This window comes from Myodes glareolus, chromosome 20, assembly GCF_982192425.1.
Source record: "Myodes glareolus chromosome 20, mMyoGla1.1, whole genome shotgun sequence".
NCBI classification, from domain to species: Eukaryota; Metazoa; Chordata; class Mammalia; order Rodentia; family Cricetidae; genus Myodes; species Myodes glareolus.
In genome coordinates this window covers 16,320,994-16,339,823 of record NC_142045.1, presented here as the reverse complement: position 1 = coordinate 16,339,823, position 18,830 = coordinate 16,320,994, and positions in this window count along the sequence as shown.

Here is an 18,830-nt window from a genome sequence, read left to right as displayed (position 1 = left end):
ACTTCAAACCATATTTAAACATTAAAGTATACAATAAAAGCATGACTAAATTTTAGAAAGAATCAACAAACAAAATTGTATCAATATTTGGGATTAGAGTAGTGACATTCTGGTAGTGAAATTAATTTTAAACATCTGACAGTATGCTCTTGTATTAAAACGAATGACTCTGAGGATGAGAAGATCAGAACAAATAAATCTCAAACAAAATACCAGCAACTCCAAGGATTCCTGCCATGTTCTCCTTTGTAAAGTGTGTTTCTCTGGTTTGTTATTTCACTCCAGTTATCATCATCATTCAGATTGAACAGACTAAAATACCGACATGAGAAAAATATTAATATTGAATAATTTTGACTAATCAGTGTCATATGTTCGAATTTCTACAATTTAATAAAAAATGAGGCTGAATGAGTGAATTCCTGCGATAGAACAAATATTTCATGTTGCTCGAAAAATAAAATCCTAATTTCTAGGTCCAACATTCTAGGATGTCATATTTATTTACCTATATTTTATTTAAGCATATGACAAATAGAATTGTTTGTTTCCCTTTAGGAAAAAAAAACTAACAGTAGATAAAGTCAATTGTAAAAATGCTTAATAATTAATGTTTATTTTTCAGCTCTTTCTTGATGCTCTGTTTCAAAAATAGTATCAAGAGGAAAAAATAAAATGACATTTATTTTTGCCAGAATTATAACTGTAAAAATGGTTTCTTGTATGTTTCACTTGATGACTCTAAATGACATTTCAGGGTGCTCTTCACACCATGACATTTTCTGACATTCACAAACAAGATGAATCCTCCAGTTGTAAAATTTATCTCCATATACTCTGAACAAAAGGGTGATATTGATTTGTCCAGACACCAGCATTCAATTCGACTCCCTAACATTCATTGTGACAAATCACGATTCAGATGCAGTGCCTCTCATTGGATAAACACCCACAAGTGCACATTTATAACCACTGACATTGCAGGCATTATGGAGCACTTCATCTACATCTCCCTCCCAACCTTTTTTCCCCTGAGAGGAGTATCATAGGAAAGAATTGTATGATGATATATGTAAATGATGGCCCTATGGGTGTTTCTATCATAAGTAAAGAACTTTGAAAATGTGTAACTAGTAACCATGGAGACTGTTATCTCTACAGAAACAATACTCTCAAATTAGATGTAAAAGGAGGTCAAGTACAGTACTGTTGTATCTTTTCTATTTTGCCTTACTTAATTGCAGACAAAATCTAAGACAAATTGTTCTAACAATTACAGATAATTCCAGTTGAGCATAAACACCTTTTAATTGTTCTAAATAATATAATTTCAATTATAATTCTCCAGGAAACATCTAATGAAATTAATGTACTTCAAAAGGAAGCGTAAGTGTGTCATATGCTGATTCACGTCGCTCATTATTGTCAATGTTTGATGAGACTGCAAAGTAAAATTCATGTAAAATATGAAGTTTTAAAAAAACATTTCCATTTAAAAAAATATCATAAATCAACACTTACAGTGCTTTGATTTAAAAGACTTCCACATATTTTCTCTGAAATCTGTTTGTCATAATGAGAGATTTTTCTAATTGCTACAGTACCCATGAGTTTCACTTCATCAGTCTTAATTAAAGGTGCAAATATAAAGATAATTTTAATGCCACAAACTGTAACCTAGTTAACATATCCTCCAAAAATATGCCAAAGTGTCATGCTTAAAATATTAACACCATATATTGAGTTACAGTAAACCAAAAATAGGTAAGATCACCACTGATCAAAATAGCAATATAAAGTATTTAAATGTATCTGAAATGTGCAAGATTAAGTATGGAAACCATATGGTTTATCAGCAACAGATGTGGCATTTAACAATCGTGTGTTAATTAACTGCAAAAAACACACTAATTGCCCTTTCAAGGGACCATATCCATTAACACCCAGATGAACTATTGCCCAAGGTCTCTTCTATTTTCAAAATATCTGTTTTGAAATGCTGACAACTCTAATTGTTCAAAATATCTTCATTCTTTCCTCATTCAAAACCCTGTGTCATTTCATTTAAATCTTTAGGCTCTGGATAATTTTGTCTGGAGTACTAACATTAGAACAACTTCAGTTATATTATGAAAACATTTTATAGTTCATGTAGTTAGTGTTAACATATAACATATAAAGGAAGTTGGAATACATCTGGCAAAACTTTTAATACCTTAACCACAGCTTTCAAGAATGTGTGGATTTGCATTAGTATAGATCTTGGTTTATTAATACAAATTTATGGTCAGTTTTGTTATACTGCTTTTATGTGTTTCTGCTCTTGATTAAGGTATTGTGCTTATGCAGCTCATTTAAAAATGTAATGTATAATTAAGAAGCATAGGTTAATAGATAATCATCTATAACAGTCAAGCATGTAGTCATGTTAGATTTTCTAGATGTACAGAGATGCATTTCAGATAGGTAGGTATTCTTCAAACCTTTCAAAGACTACAGAATATGGAATTTAAAATTTTTTAATAACTTAGGACTTTTCATGACAATGAGACACATCTCTTCCTGTAAGCACAAATTACTTCAAGAGAAAGATGGGCAATGTAGAGGTCCCTTTTGGAATTTACTAGCCATTTGGGGAAGAAACTGTTCTTGCCTAGACTGCTTGATGGTGTGCTGTGTGAAATGGACATGCAGGACCCACAGAGAAATATCTGCTGAACTTGCCTAAAGGTGAAACTGTCCTTCAGGGTTCCTGTTCATGAAAGAATCTGCCAGACATTCTGCAAGACACAGAAGAAAGTGACTGAGAAACTGCCAATATAGGCAGAACTGTCTTTAAAATTTCCTGTTTCCTGGAAAAGTCTGCTAGATACTATTGGCCTGTAGGCTGAAGATGGAAGTCCCAATGGTACAAAAGAGCTTTGCAAGACTCTCCAGTCAGAGAGATGTCTCTGTCAATTTTAGAGTTCTGAAAGTTGCTTATAATGTACTTCCTGCTTACTGAGGTAATATTATATCCTTCTGGAGTCTTTGATGGAGTTGAAGAATTGATAGTTATAGTTTTCCTTAGTTATAATAAAAGATAATGTAATAAATATTATAACTGTAATTCTTTCTTGATACCTGTTTTGTTGTATGTAATTTTACTACGTTGAAGATAAAACCTTCTTTTTCCTTTAAATAGAAAAGGGGAGATGATGTGGGATTCCCCTCTGTATCCTGTGAAAATCACTGGTTAATAAACTGCTTTGGGCCTATAGCAAAGCTATAGGGGAACAGAGCTATGTGGTTAAAAACTAAAGTGAGTGCTGGGAGAAAGGAGGTGGAGTTTAGAGAAGCCATGGAGCTGTGGTAAAAACTAAACTGAGTGCTGGGGGAAAGGAGGTGGAGTTTAGAGAAGTCATGGAGCTGCCACCAAAAGTAGATATCCCGAAACTTTGCTGGTAAGCCACTGTCATATGGCAATACACAGCTGTGACAGTAGAGATATCGTGAAGTAGGATATAAATGTTAGAAATCTGAGGAAGAAGAAGGCCAGAAATCTCATCTTAAGTTAATTTTTAAAGCCGAAAACTGTACAACCAAGTCATAGGCTCCACATAGGCTTCTTCATGTACTTTCTTATTATTTGATTTTTTTTGAGATTTTATAATCACAATAATTCTTCATTTTCTTTCCTTCCCCCCAAACGATTACACATAACCCTTCCCTCTCTTCTCCAAAAATATGACTTGTTACTATTAGATAAAGATGTAATATTTCTATAAGTAAAATTATATGTTTATATATAAATTATTATATAGCTGCTCAGTCTGTATAGTCTTACTCATGTGTATGTTTTTAGTGTTGACCATTTGGCAGTGAACAAAACCAGTATATGACAAAGTGAACAGAACAATATCTATTAGGCTTCTACACGGCACAAAAAATTATAGGCTACTGAGACACTTTGGGAACAAAAGTGGTGGTTATCTACAGCATAAAGCACAGAAATTGGCTTTCTAGTGCCAAAAATACTCTGTTTTGTGAATATTTACATTTGAGAACTGTTGAATCCTACTGTTAGCATTATATGACAATATATGGCTTCACATTATTTCTATTAAGACTTACAAGTTTCTAGTTGTCTTTTCTTTGTGTCAGGTCCTTGTATTTTCTGAATGCCTATTGTGGTTAGTAGAAACCATTGCTTCTTAAATTAAATATGAGGACTCTTGGGAAACAACACAATGAATTTAGGTATCATACATAAAGACCAATAAAAAAGGTTTGTCATAGATTGGAAGCTATTTGAAGTTATTGGTGAAAATGCTATCTGGGAAGGAAAGGGATAGCTCCCAATATTCAAGTCTTCTGGGCCCTTATTCATAGAGAAATTGAATTGACGAATGGTTGGGAGTTGAAATCAGATTTATCAGATCTACCAGAAAACAAAACAATAACAAACAAACAAAAAATGTCCAGAGGGAAAATGAAATGATCTTATTGGGAGTCTGTTATGTTGAGGCATCCAAATCAACTTTGTAAGCAAGGGATGCTGGGCAAGTCTGATGGACAAAAGGGTGACTATGACTGTCCTTTGAGAAGTGAGGAAGAAAATGTATTTATTATGGGATGTTGTGGCATGTGTCTATAAACTCATCACTAAGAACGCTGGATGAAAGGATTATCATGGATTTGAGGCCCGTTTGTTCTATATAGTAGGTTCAGAATTTGCCATGGCTAGAGAGCAAAGCCAATAAAGTAGTTATTGTACACACACACATACACACGCACACACACACACACACACTCACATATATATGTTACAGAGTTAAGGTATCTATGGTTTTATTACTTATTGCTGAATCCATGTATTACCCATCTGCTTCTTTTAGGGGGGACTAGAAGTCTTTTAGAAATGAGGAGCTCTTTTGCATCTCATAATGCTGAGTGGATATGATTGAAGCAAAGAAGTTACTCACTGATAAATTTTGAGAACATAACAATGTTTTAACATTCATTCATTTCATCAAATTAATAATGTGTACAGCATAACTTACTTTAGAAAATTTTATATCTTCAAAGTTTTAGTGGGATTACCTTAATTACTTTGATAAAAATACACAATAGCCACACCAAGTTTAGCTATTGGAAAAAGATGACTAATATACATTTTACTAAATTATACTTTTAAATTTAAAGAATTATTTAGTGAAAATTATTAACCTTGTTATCAGAAAATAAGGTAATAGAATACTCCATAATTTATTCTGATTTTCCAATTTTAAATGGAAAATTCAAGACAGGAGTGGTACTTTATCTGCAGCAATCATAAGGCAGAGAAGTACATTCCTAGACCTAGGCAAGCACGGGCTGTAAGTGGAAGCTTGCCAAAGAAAGCAAGGAAATAGAAATAAAATAAAGTATTTCTTAAAGAGTATATTATTTAGATAGAAATGAAATTTAAGATACTATAAAATTTGGAGGAAATATTTTTTTGCTCTGTTTATGAATATTTAATAGCATTTGAGTATCTTGTTTGTAAAAACAAATGTTGAACTTAATTGTATATAATTACTGTTTAAAAAACGCTATGACGCTGTCATTTGAGTCTCTGAGGTCCTAAATTTTTGTAGATCCTACCACCAATAGAATGCTATACTATTAGTGTGGGTGTAAGTCTACGTACATTATGATTGTTTCTAGAAGTGATGTGAAATTTTGCTTACAGAGTTCCCTTTCTTTGACGGTGTTTAAGCATCTGACAGCTGATGATGGTGAAATACTTCTTACAGAGATGGATAGGTAGGGGCCATGTGGCAAAAAGAAATAAAGAAAATCAAAGATAGTTTGGCATTTTGCCCAAATGATGTAGTGCTTATTCAGGGGTTCAAGTTGTTTTAATCAATTTTACTGGAACAAACAATAACTAAAACATTAGCTGCAGTTATATTTAAAACACTAGTTACAAGGAAAATTAAAGCATGAGTTTTTATATATATGAATATGCCTCCCTTTATAAATGCTATACATATCTAATAATACATAAATAAATATGAAGAAATAAGAAATAATATACATATGTAGAGATATACAAAAACTACCTACACACTAATTCCAAAATATTCACAACATAATAAGTAGTTGTCTTTAAAAATAATTGAAAATATTTTTCAACGTATAACCATTATGTCAAAAGTACTTTTAAGTTTATTGGCGAATACCATAATATAAAAAGTGTATATTTTCTAAAATAAAAAAAGGAAATCAAAATTGATAACCTTTAGCAATAATTTTAAGATATTGCTCAATAAGACAGCTACTATATTGCCCAATAATAGTCCCAATCCCAGTCTGTTGCATATTGAACCAAAATAAACAAAACAATCCATAAAAACAAGATGAAATGTTTATACTTTTATACATATCATCTCATATAAATTCTTCTATTTGAGCTGATTTCACATAGAGCAGAACAATTTTTAAAAATAAAATTTCAAGGTATTAGCCCTAGCCAGAGTCTAAATTGATATGGTTTGCAGGTCAAACTTTCTATCTCTGTAAATATATGTCTTCTGTCTCTTCTCTTCCTATCTCTATAAGTAGAGCATGAATATCTGGATATTTATAAGTTCATGTGTCCACACAGTCTGATTAATGACTTTGTTATGATTGAACAAAATTAGAATACTCTAATACTGTTTGAGTTATATTTTCCAAAATGGGCCAATGAAACACGATTCCTTTGCAGTAGATTTTTGAGACCCAGTCATTAAATACCTACTAAATCAGTGTAAAAGACACAGAATGGTCAAGAAGCTAGCACGATTGAGTAACCCAACCAGAGGTCGTATAAACACTAACATACAAAGCACAAACTAATGTTTTGGATTTCTTTGTTTCTATTTCATTTTTTTCTTCAATATTTTGCCAGAGAATTTAAATTTTCAGGCTCTTCAGGTTCAATTTCAGGTGTCTCATCTTGGTCTAATAGTGTAGGTCTTTTCACAGTTCTTTTATAAAGGAGAACTACAGATATCTAAGAATGGTAAAACCAGAAAAAATAGTCTTCCCCAGGGAAAAGACGGACAATTATTTTCTCAAACCAAAGGATCAGTTCTGAATACATGCATAAGAGTCACTAAGCAGATAAAATAAACTGTATTTAGAAATATGTATGTATATAAAGACAAATAGATAGGTATTCATGACCATAAACATAGACCTATGTAATGATAGATAATGAGGGGAAAAAAAGCCCTCGAATTTGAAAAAAAAAAGCAGGGTGAGGTATATGAGAGAATTTAGGAAAAAAAGAGAGAAAGTCTTTAAAAAATAAAGACAGAATGTCACGGAACAAAGGACAGATGACAAGTAAAGATCTCTCTCAAGTGTGAAACATAAGAAGTCAACCAAAATGAAGCTTTAATGGGTATCTGTGGAGTCTGAGCAGACAATGGTAGTATCTTCTGGGGTGTCCTTACAATAGATTGGAGACAGGTGATCTATGAAACATATTACCATGTGTAATGGTGTCTGCTGTGTGGAGCCATGCTAGTATGACCTTTAAATAGCAAGTGAATGACTGATTAGGCAAAATGGCTCCATGGAATGTTCGTCTAAACTGACAGTGAGTATTTGGTGAGCCATACAGACAGGGTTTCAGCCTGTCTTTCAGCTAAGCAGTCGATTCTCAGCTGTGCTGAAAGCTCTCTAAAACTCATTGTCCTTTGGCAAAAAATCAGACAGTGCATTTAAACTTGGCTGTGTTGTAAAAGTCACGTAAACAATGAGAACTGTAGAGTGAAAATTGTTCCAAAGTAAATTACCTTAACTTATCAGATACTGAATTAGAAAATAGATTTAAATGTATTTTAAATAAAATCTTGTAATTAATTTTCTAAACATTCCTTTTCTGCCAAGTAATCAGGTAGGAGATCTTAACTCTCTCTCCTTTCCTGCAACTCTAAGCCCCTAGTATTTTTCCCAGCTTTGTAGCAGACCATCTGCTGTGGCCTTTCTACAAGCTCCGCCCCATTCCCAGAGTTATATAAAGATCCTGGTGGAAAACCCAGCTTTCCTCTTTCTTGTGGAAACTCTCACACCCCTCATCTCTTTGATCCCTATAGCTTACTGTCAGCTTCCAACACCAAGAAACACCTTCTACCTAGCACAAACAATGGCTAACCTGGCAGGATCTAAGAAGCATTCCCTACCAGGCAACCCACAGATGCTACATTCTAAGAAGAAGAGAACAAACAAACAAAACAAGGCAACCAAACAAAAAGTGAGGAACTAACACCCACTCAAGAAATATAAGACATTATATCAGCACCCAAAGAACAATCGTCCCAAACACACATACTTAGATACCAGCATAAAAACATAAAAATACAGTCAAAACAGGAAAGTATCTTTTCTCTAAAACACAGCAGTCCTGTTAGAGAAAGCCCTGGGAAATGCAATCAAGTTGAAGTATATGAAAAAAAAATTCAAGTTCAAGCTGGATGCGGCAGCAAAAACATTTAATCACAACACTCAAAAAACAGAGGCAGGTAGATCTCTGAGTTTGAGGCAAGCATGGTCAACAGAGCAAGTTACAGGATAGTCAACGTTACACAAAGAAACTCTGTGATGAAAACACACACACACACACACAAAAGCATAAAAAGTCTTCAAAATAGCTTATATGTTATATATTCAAGGTCCTTAGAGAGGATATAAATAAATTCATTAATGAAATCAAAAAATGAAAGAGAGAATATTGTTTACGATATGAAGTGAAAATTGAAATTAAAATCAATTAAAAAAAACATACTGAGGGGAAATCTGGAAATAAAAAAAAATTAGGAAATTGAACAGGAACCACAAAGGCATGAGAGTCAAGCCACACCAATGTAATATGGAGATGAAAGAGAGAATCCCAGAAACTGAAAGAAAGATAGATGAAATTGATATTTCTGAAACGAATATTTCCATGGAAGAATATATTAAAAATTTTAGAATTCTTAACAACCATGAAATTTTGGGCGCTACAAAAGAACCAAATATAAACATAACACAAATAGAGGTTGAAATGGAAACCCAAAATAAAACAAAAGGAATTATTTTGAGCAAAATTAAGTAAGAAATTGTCCCTAACCTAAAGAATTAGTTGCCACTATGAGAAGCAGAGTATCAAATTATTAAATGAGAAAAACATTCTGAATGGTTTATAATGATCAAAGCATTAAAGTTACCGAACAGAGAAATAATATTATAAGCTGAAAAAGAATACACACACACACACACACACACACACACACACACCTATTAATTAAAATTTTCAATGGAGACTTTAAGGCCAGAATGCCCTCAACAGTCGTTCTACAAACTCTCAGAGAACAAAAATGGCAACCCAGACTAATAAACCAGAAAAATTTTAATCAGTAAATGAAGAAAGATATTTAACATTAAATCCAAATTTAAGCAGAGTATATCTGTAAGTCAAGTTCTACGAAAGCTGCTAGATGAAAAATGCCAACCCAAAGAGATTAACCACATCCAGAAAACATAGGGAATACAAATCAAAAGATGGAGAAAAAGTCACACTGCAACAACAAAACAAAGGGGATCAACAAACACTTTTCACTGATAATCCTGAACATCAATGGTCTTGATTCCTCCTTCCAAAGAAGACACAGACTAAAAGTACGAATACTACAGCAGAATCTTTTTTTTTTTCTTTTACATTATTTAAGAATCACAACCTAAAATCATGGATAAATATCAGTTCAGTGTAAACGGATGGAAAGGATACTCAGAAAACTCAATCAACAATTTGAAACACCTACTTTAGTGTCTAAGAAATTTCTAGAACAAAAAGTATTTATCATCCAGATGAGTGTATGGCAAGAAATAATCAAAAAAGGAAGGGATAAAAATGGAAATCGAATCAAAATTATCAAAAATATAGAGTTTGTTCTTTGAAAAAAGCAAGACTGACAAAATCTGAGACAAATTAACTAAAAGGTAGAGAAAGAACATATAAATTAATAAGACTAGAGGCAAGAAAGGGAACTTAACAAACAACACTGAGACAATCCAGAGTAGGCTAAGAACACAATAAATTTTATATTACACTAGACTAAAAAATACCCATTTCAGGCCTGGTGGTACTTGCCTTTAATCCGAGTATTCAGGAGGTAGATGCAGACACATCTCTTTGAATTTGAGGCCACCTTATTCTACAAGTTAAGTTGCAGGACAAAGAAGGCTACAAAGAGAAACTCTGTCTTGGAAAATTACAAACAAACAAAAAGCAAACAAACAAGTACACAAAAGAAGAGAAGCAAAAAATGAAGCTATATTAGAGACATAATACCATTGGATTCTTATTATGTTGGCTAACCCCTGCTGAGCACGGGGTCTAATTTTAAGTCTGGTTTATATTCACAGAGAGTAATCATTGGAGAAAACTATTTTTTTTTCTTTGAAAGCAGTTGTCAGTTTGAAATAGCTTCTTGATTTCCTATGGAAGCTCTTGTTTACTTCCCCAGTCAGTACTGGGACTCCATGTGGCTAGGAGTTGTGCAAACTCTGTCCATGCTGCCAAAGCTTTTAGGAGTTCGTAAGTGCACCAGTTCTTTTAAATAAACATATGACTTTTTGTATTATTTACATAAGTTTATACCACTCCAAATATCCAGTTAGACCTACTTTAAAATAATAATATTTTTTCTGCACATAGACAGACTTAAAGTATAAGCATGAAATTTCTAAATGGGTGATAATTTGAGACTCTGAAGTGGAAATTATTCACTAGAGACATACATATATAAAATTTAATAGGATAAAAATATCTATATTATTACCTCATTAGCTCAAACCATAAAGGTACAATGATCCAGCTCTGTGACACACAGAACCACCTCAGTCATTCATGCATGGGACTGATCTCACTTCACTCAACTGTAAAACTGGTCCCTCTAAATTCTGGCAATGCTATTTATGTTTATTTATATTTATTTATATTTATGTTTATTTATATTTATGTTTCTCTTTCCTTTTTGTAATGCCAACTTCTATTTGATTATTCTAAATTGAGATTTTCTAAAATAATTTGGTTTATAATTTAAGAAATATTTACAGAAATGAAACTTTGAAGTATAAAGGCATGATCAGATGAATTCATACAGTATCTATATAACAAAAAAGATACTAGAATATACCAGATGTTAAAGCTATCAGAAAAGGAAATATATATGTATCCAAATATTCCATAGCAGCTTTAAATAAATGTTCTAAAACTCTGGTTCTTGGACAATGTATTTCATAATAAAATTGCTAATTATTTTTTATAAATAGTTTTTGTAACAAGAAAATGAGCTTTTATGTATTTCAGGAATTAGTCATAGATCATTTTTTTTCCACACTAGTTAGCTTGAGAATTTGTTAGCTTTTCAAATAACAATGAATAGAAAGAAGTTAAGTATCTGATAGAGTGAGATTGACCAGAATAAATTACATAATTCATAACAGCTAGTGAAACAATTCTTGGAATGTTGAAAGAACAAACACATGATAATCATTTGAGTGGGGGTGTCATATATCCTGATTTATCACTGCATGTTTCATGCATGAACTAAAGTGTCATGCTGTGTCACAAGAATGCACAAAATACTATGTGTCATTTGAAACTAAACACATGCTTTTGCAATAAACATTGGAGTATGAAATTTCACAAAGAGAAAAATCTTATTAAATTCTATTTAAAATTATCATAAGCTATATGATTTCTGTAGGAGAAAAATAACTTGTGTAAGTTTTAATCAGCATTTGCATGATATATCCTCAGGCTTCCAAACAAGAAGCCTAAAAATAATGAACTCAATAATTAGTAGGACCATTTGTCAAAGACTCGTAGTTATAAACTCTAAAACTTCATTTTTATTATACAAGGATTGTATGATTATGTAGATATATGTTGGATAATGAAAGTTTTGTTTTTCAACATGAGATGAAACTTATAAACACAAAAAGAAAGAAGTATAAATGAGCTTCTAGTGTTTGACTAGAATGTATAATCGCTGTGTAAGCTTGTACAAATTTGAAGAATGAAACATGTATGAATGATCATATAAATATGAATTCATGGGCATGTATTTATATGCATATATAGTGAAATAAATTTAGCTTTGCATCACTTTAAGAATTTAGAGGAAGAATACTGAAGTAACTTTATTGCTTTCAAGCACATGCTCAATGTTTGAAATTATAAATAAATTATAAATAGTGAATCAAAATGTTGCCAGGGAACAATGTTGGAGAGGTAAGGAAATGAATCAATAAAATCCATGATGCACAGTTATGAGGATGTGAGTTGAAGTCCCTTCTTTACTCAATAATACACACCAGTAAAATCCATCCTTGTAAAGTAAACGGAAAAATCCCTGCGGCTTTTACAGCTATTTAGACAAATTGGTGAGGTCTAGGTTCAGTAGGAGACTTTGTCTTAGAAATAATATGGAGAGTGATTGGGGAAGACATGTTTTACTAACCAGTGGCTTTTATAGGCCAGTGCACATGCCCATATATGCTCAAACACAAACATGGATGCAGACAATAAGACACTCAAAAGGAGCTCATCTTGCTATCATGTTAGCCTTATTTCCACAGTTGTCAAGATCTGAAGCAAGAAGATTTCATTGTATTCTTGGCTAAAGAGTTAGTTTAATTACAGGATGGGTAACTTAGTGAGTTCTTTCTCAGAATAAATGTGAGTATAAATTCTTGGTAGGAGATTTTTTGTAACTTTTACAAGTGTATTGTCCTAGAATAAGCTCCTGTGATTGAATTTATATCTTTTTTGTAAGGATCTATTTAAGATTCCCTTGAAGTGCACATTAGATTCCTTATTTCGAGTATCTTAGTCAAATTGCATAAGTTAGTCCATACAGTAGCTTTAGTACTTTACTATATAAGGTCTAGTTTTTAGGTGATGAATATATCTAATCTGGGAGCTATTATACAACTTAACCCAAAGTGTGCATTACAGAGAGAATGCATTCAGAATTAAAAGTAGAATAAGGTGGGACAGAAGAAAATATGGGGCCATGATACCATCTCAAAGAGGAGCTCAGTCAAACCCACAGTGACACCTGAGCATAGAATTGTCTGTGGAGCTGACTCTAGAGCCATGAACTGACCAGCACTGCAGTTATACAATGGGAGCTTGACACCTGCAGGATCTTGTCTCTGGAGAGGAGAAACTGGAGAAACAGATAGCGAAAAGCACCCCAGTCACATCACCAAGAGGACTAGAGAACCCAACCTAAGAATCTTAGGGAAGAAACCCAAATCGTCATTACTTCCATGTCTTGATACCCGGCAGAAGGAGAACAATCAAAGACTATGAAAATGAGCTTCTCCCTAACACAGGAGAAAGACAGAGTGAAAAGCACAGCATGACATCCACCAAGACACGCAGTTTTAATAGGAACAGCAACTCATAAACAGGAATTCATTAGCCAAAGCTCTTATCTGACTCAGGCATTTGCTACAGTCAAATGACACAGCAAGAGAAGATTCCACTTCTGTGATGCTTGCTTTTCGGAGTGTGTCAAAAAGAGTTAACGTAACTGTTCTAAATTTCTTGGAGAGAACTGTCTACAAAATTGCACTCTGGCTGGATTTGAAATTTGGGTTTTGTGGAAGGTCCCTGTTCTTGTGAGGCCCAATGAAGGTAGCTATACAACATCGGTTATCTTCAGCAAGAGATTATATATATATATCTGTAGTGAGGCTAAGAACTAATCATAGGAATTCCCAACAGCTGATAGAGTATTGTTTTTATTCTGGAAAAAAATAGTTAAAAGTCAGTGTTCAGAATAGTGTCAATTCATAGGTAGTTATACCATATCCCAAGGGAAACAAGTTTAAGGCTCCAGGGTAAAACTAATTAGATTCAGAAAATTTTTATTTCCCATTGAATTGGATTTACATTTTCTCAGTTAAAAAAAATCTGTGCTTACTAGACATCCATAATTCTATTCATTTGATCTGAAAGTTAAAAATCCAAAATATATGAAACTCATATATTATTGTGGGATAATTCTCTTGTACACTGTAACATTTGTCACATGTATTAGTTTAATAAAATGCTGATTGGCCAGTAGCAGGCAGGAAGTATATGTGAGTCAACCAGACTCAGAGAATTTTGGGAAGAGAAAGGCAGAGAGACACAGTCACCAGCCAGAAACAGAGTAAGCAAGATGAGAAGGTTGTAATGAAAAAAGGTACTAAGTCATGTAAATAAACATAGGCAAGAATTATGGGTTAATTTAAGTTGTAAGAGCTTGTTAATAATAAGCCTGAGTTAATAGTCTAAACACTTTATAATTAATTTAAGGCTCTGTGTGTTTCTTTGAGACTGAATGGCTCTGGGACAAGATGGGACTGAAACTTTGTCTACATATTATAGCTAGCAAATTGCCACATACTAATTCTATGAATGTACACATGAGTTTTAGCTTAATAAGACTATAAGGATATCTGTGTTATATAATTTCACATACTATGAAAATTATACCTGTACTGAGTAACAAACTATTTTCCCATTATAAGCAACTAGATTAACAAAGTTTGGCTCAAAATCAATATGTTGAAATGCTTTTGAAATTTATTTCTATTAGCATAATAAACATCATTTTCTTAGAAGTCTTATCTCAACTAATATTTTCTAAGGGGGGCTTAATAAGTTCTAGCATTTAAAAATTCTGTGTAGGGTTCAATTAAAGATGCCCATATGAGCTTAAAAGTGTGTGTGTGGGGAGCTAAAAGTCTGAGGGTTAGGAAGTCTACTCACAACAGGTTTCGACTATCCATAATTTTTTATTCTTCTAAGTAAAAGTCAAACAAAAAGCATCTTTCACATCATTTAAAGAAAGTACAAATTTTCATCAAACACTTAAATATCTTGTGTTCTGTGTCTTAAATATATATAGTTTTTTCTCTTCCTCCCTGGTCTTCATATTATATTCTGTCTCATGAAAAACAAAGGAACTGGAAAATATTATGTGAATAATTATCATGAGTGTCTTCTGATAAAATAATTTTGATGTCATTCAATAATAAAAATTAACCATCACTAAAAAGTATATTAATCTAAAAACTCATTACTTATTATCAAATGAAAGGAGAAATAATTGAAGACTATAATTCTTTAACGGCTTGATGTTAATCACTGGAAGAAGGTAATTTTTTTCATGTTTTCATGGTGATATCAATATTTTACTAGGGTGATCATACTCAGTTCTCCAGAAGTTTTAGGAGATTTTTAATGTTTAAATAGATTTATAAAAGCCTACCTTAGTTAAAATTACTCAACACAAGCTTTTTCATATTTGAAATTTTTGGGAATGCGGTACTTATTATATTTCACTATAGTTTTGTAAAGTAAGGTATAAGTCAGTTTTAAACCTGATATTTTGCAAAACAGAAAAAGTATGCTTTAATATTAGTGACAAACACAGATAACATATTTATATATGAAATCTAAAGGAGATATGATTTAACCTTTATTGTCATCATCGTGTGTCAAGTAGATTCTGGGAACAATGACAAAATACGAGTTGAGCGTAATATAGTAATCTTAAATAAGGATACCAGAAAAAAGCATGGTGGTACATACATGTGATCTATTATATGGAATTTTGAGGTCAGAGCATTGTGAATTTGAGGTCAACCTCCTAGGTAGATACCAATAGTATGGGTGTTTGAATTTGACTGGCTCTTTCAGGTACATATATTTGCATCCTTAGTCTTCAGTTTGTGAATTGCTAGCAAGGATTAGGAAGTGTAGCCTATGGTGAAGGAGTCTGTTGTTATGGGTGTGCTTTGAGATTTCAAAGCTCCACGCCAGGCCTGGTCCTTCTCCCTCTGCCTGCCAGCCTGCAGGTCAGGTTGTAGATAGCAACAGAATGTAGTTTTCTCAGTAAGATGACTGTGTTTGTCACCATGTTCCCAACAAGGATAATAATGAACTAACATTCTCAAACTGTAAATAAGGCTCCAAATAAACCCTTCCTTTAATAAGAATTGCTGTGGTCATGATATTTATTTACAGCAATAGAATAGTGACCAAGGCCCATGACAATACATCACCATTGACTGAGAAAACCTTTAGAATGTGACTAAATGGTACCCTATATTAAGTACTGATAGGCCCAGTCTTCATTCTAGGGGCTAGAGAAACAACCTCTCACTGAGTTAGCAAATTAATGTAGTAGTTGATATTTTTAACACACACACACACACACACACACACACACACACACACACACACAAACTATGCCTACAAGTATGTGGAAATGTGTGTGCTAATTTTGTGCCAACTAGAATTATCTGAAAATTGAGATCCTCCACTGGGGGGAAACGTCTCCATAGGCTCCAACTGTAAGGCATCTTCTTAATTACTAATTGATGGGTGAAGGTCTAGCCCATTGTGAGTGCTGTCATCCACCGTGCTGATGGTTCTGGGTTCTGTAAGGAATCAGTATGAGCAAGCCATGTGAGCAACCCATAAGCAACCCCCCTTAAAGGCTTCTGCATCATCTCTTGTTTTCAAGATCTTTTCCTGTCTGAATTACTATCCTGACTTCCTTCAATGAAAACCTGTGCTGTGAAAGTTTAAGACAAATAAACCCTTTCCTCCCAAAGTTTCTTCAGTCATAGTGTTTCATCATAGCAATAGGAACCTTAACTAAGACAGTGTGTAATTTAAGACAGTACACAGATATACAGATATATAATATTTATGTCTTCATTTGGTTTTTAATGTCTTCATTTGCTTTTTGTTTTTGATCCCTAAATATTCTTTTCTTTTCTTTTTCTATAAGATGAAATACTTCCAGGGATGCTTATAAATGTATCCCTGCTAATCCTTAAGTCAGGCCTGAACATAGTTTGAGAGCACATGTTCTGAAGAGCCTGATTCCTATCCTCAATCACCTCGTCAGTCCCCCTCTGACTGTTTTTTTCTTAAAGATGATTTTATTTAGCTATACATTTTTCCCTGCTCTCTTCCTTTCCTCTGCCCTCCCCTTCAGCCATCTCCCATGGTCCACATGCTCCCAATTTACTCAGGAGATCTTGTCCTTTTCTACTTTCCATGTAGATTAGATCATGTATGTCTCTCTTAGTGTCCTCATTGTTGTCTAGGTTCTCTGGGGTTGTGAATTGTAGGTTGGTTTTCTTTGCTTTATGTTTAAAAATCACTTATAAGTGAGTACATATAATAATTGTCTTTCTGGGTCTGGGTTACCTCACCCAATGTGATGTTTTCTAGCTCCATCCATTTGCCTGAAAATTTCAAGATGCCATTGTTTTTTTTTTTTTTTGCTGTGTAGTACTCCATTATGTAAATGTACGATAATTTTCCTTTTCCATTCTATAGTTGAGGGGCATTTAGGTTGCTTCCAGGTTCTGGTTATGACAAACAATGCTGTTATGAACATAGTTGAGCACATATCATTGTGGTATGATTGAGCATCCTTTGGATATATACCCCAAAGTAGTATTGCTGGTCTTGAGGAAGGTTGTTTCCTAATTTTCTGAGACAACGCCATAATGATATACAAAGGGGTTGTACCAGCATGGATCTGGAGAGATGGCTCAGAGTTTAAAAGTACTGACTCATCATCCAAAGTTCCAGAGTTCAATTCCCAGCACCCACATATTGGCTCATTTGGGTTCTTAAAGAGACAGTTTCTTTTCAATCATTGTCTCACTTTATTTACATCATTATATATTTAATGTGCTCAATTATTCTATTTTACAGATTTCAAATATAGTTCTATAATTCCCATTATGTTAAGTAATAAGTTTAAATTTTAGAAAAACTGAAGGTATCTAACTATGTGTGGCACGCCTCATCCGCCAGCAGAAGAGACGACCACAACAGGATTCTTCTCAGAACGTACTTTTATTGGGAGCGCACAACTTGAGGTTGATGGCGAAGGACCCGGGACCCTGGGGCGCAGGGCTTATAAGCCGTGCAGAACAAAGCCTGAGACGTGTAGAGTCTGAAAGGCTCTGGCCGCTCCTGATCTTTTGCATCAGATCACGGTTGCACGCCAAGTGCCTGGGGCGGGGCCAAGGTTGCTTGAGAGGCAGGAAATGACAGCAAGGGTGTGGCACCTTGGCGCCCTACAACTATGGCCTTGATTCTCTGAAGTACACTTGTATAGTTCCCATTTTCTTCCATGATAAATCATTAATTTTCTTGCCATTTCTTTAAATATTGATATATAATATTTGTGGATCGTAATGCATTGTTGGTTAAATGATAGTAAAAGATATGGTGTATGTGTGTTAAAGAGCTGTAAATAGTGACCTGAAGAGGTGGATGGATAGTTAGATAGATAGATAATAGATAGATAGATAGATACATAGATAGATAGATAGATAGATAGATAGATAGATAGAAAAATAGATAGATAGATAGATAGATAGATAGATAGATAGATAGATAGATAGATAGATTAGAGTTTACTAAGATGAGTTTAGGTACCATTAACATAAGCAGATACTGTTAAAATAAAAGTTTTGTTTGAAGTATTTTTTTAGTTGCAGCCATTAACCTGATTAAAACCACTGTCGTGGTGGAAGGTCACCTGGTAGCACATTTCTAATGGATTAAGTGTTCTGATCAGTGTTCTTTGTCTACTATGCTGCAATTATATGCAGTTATGACTCTTGGAGTTCCTAAGAGATCTCAGCATAGAAAAATGGATATCATTTAAATCTTGAATGCACTCATCCAATTTCTGTATTGTTCATTAAGCAGTACTGGTTGTGAATTATGGGAG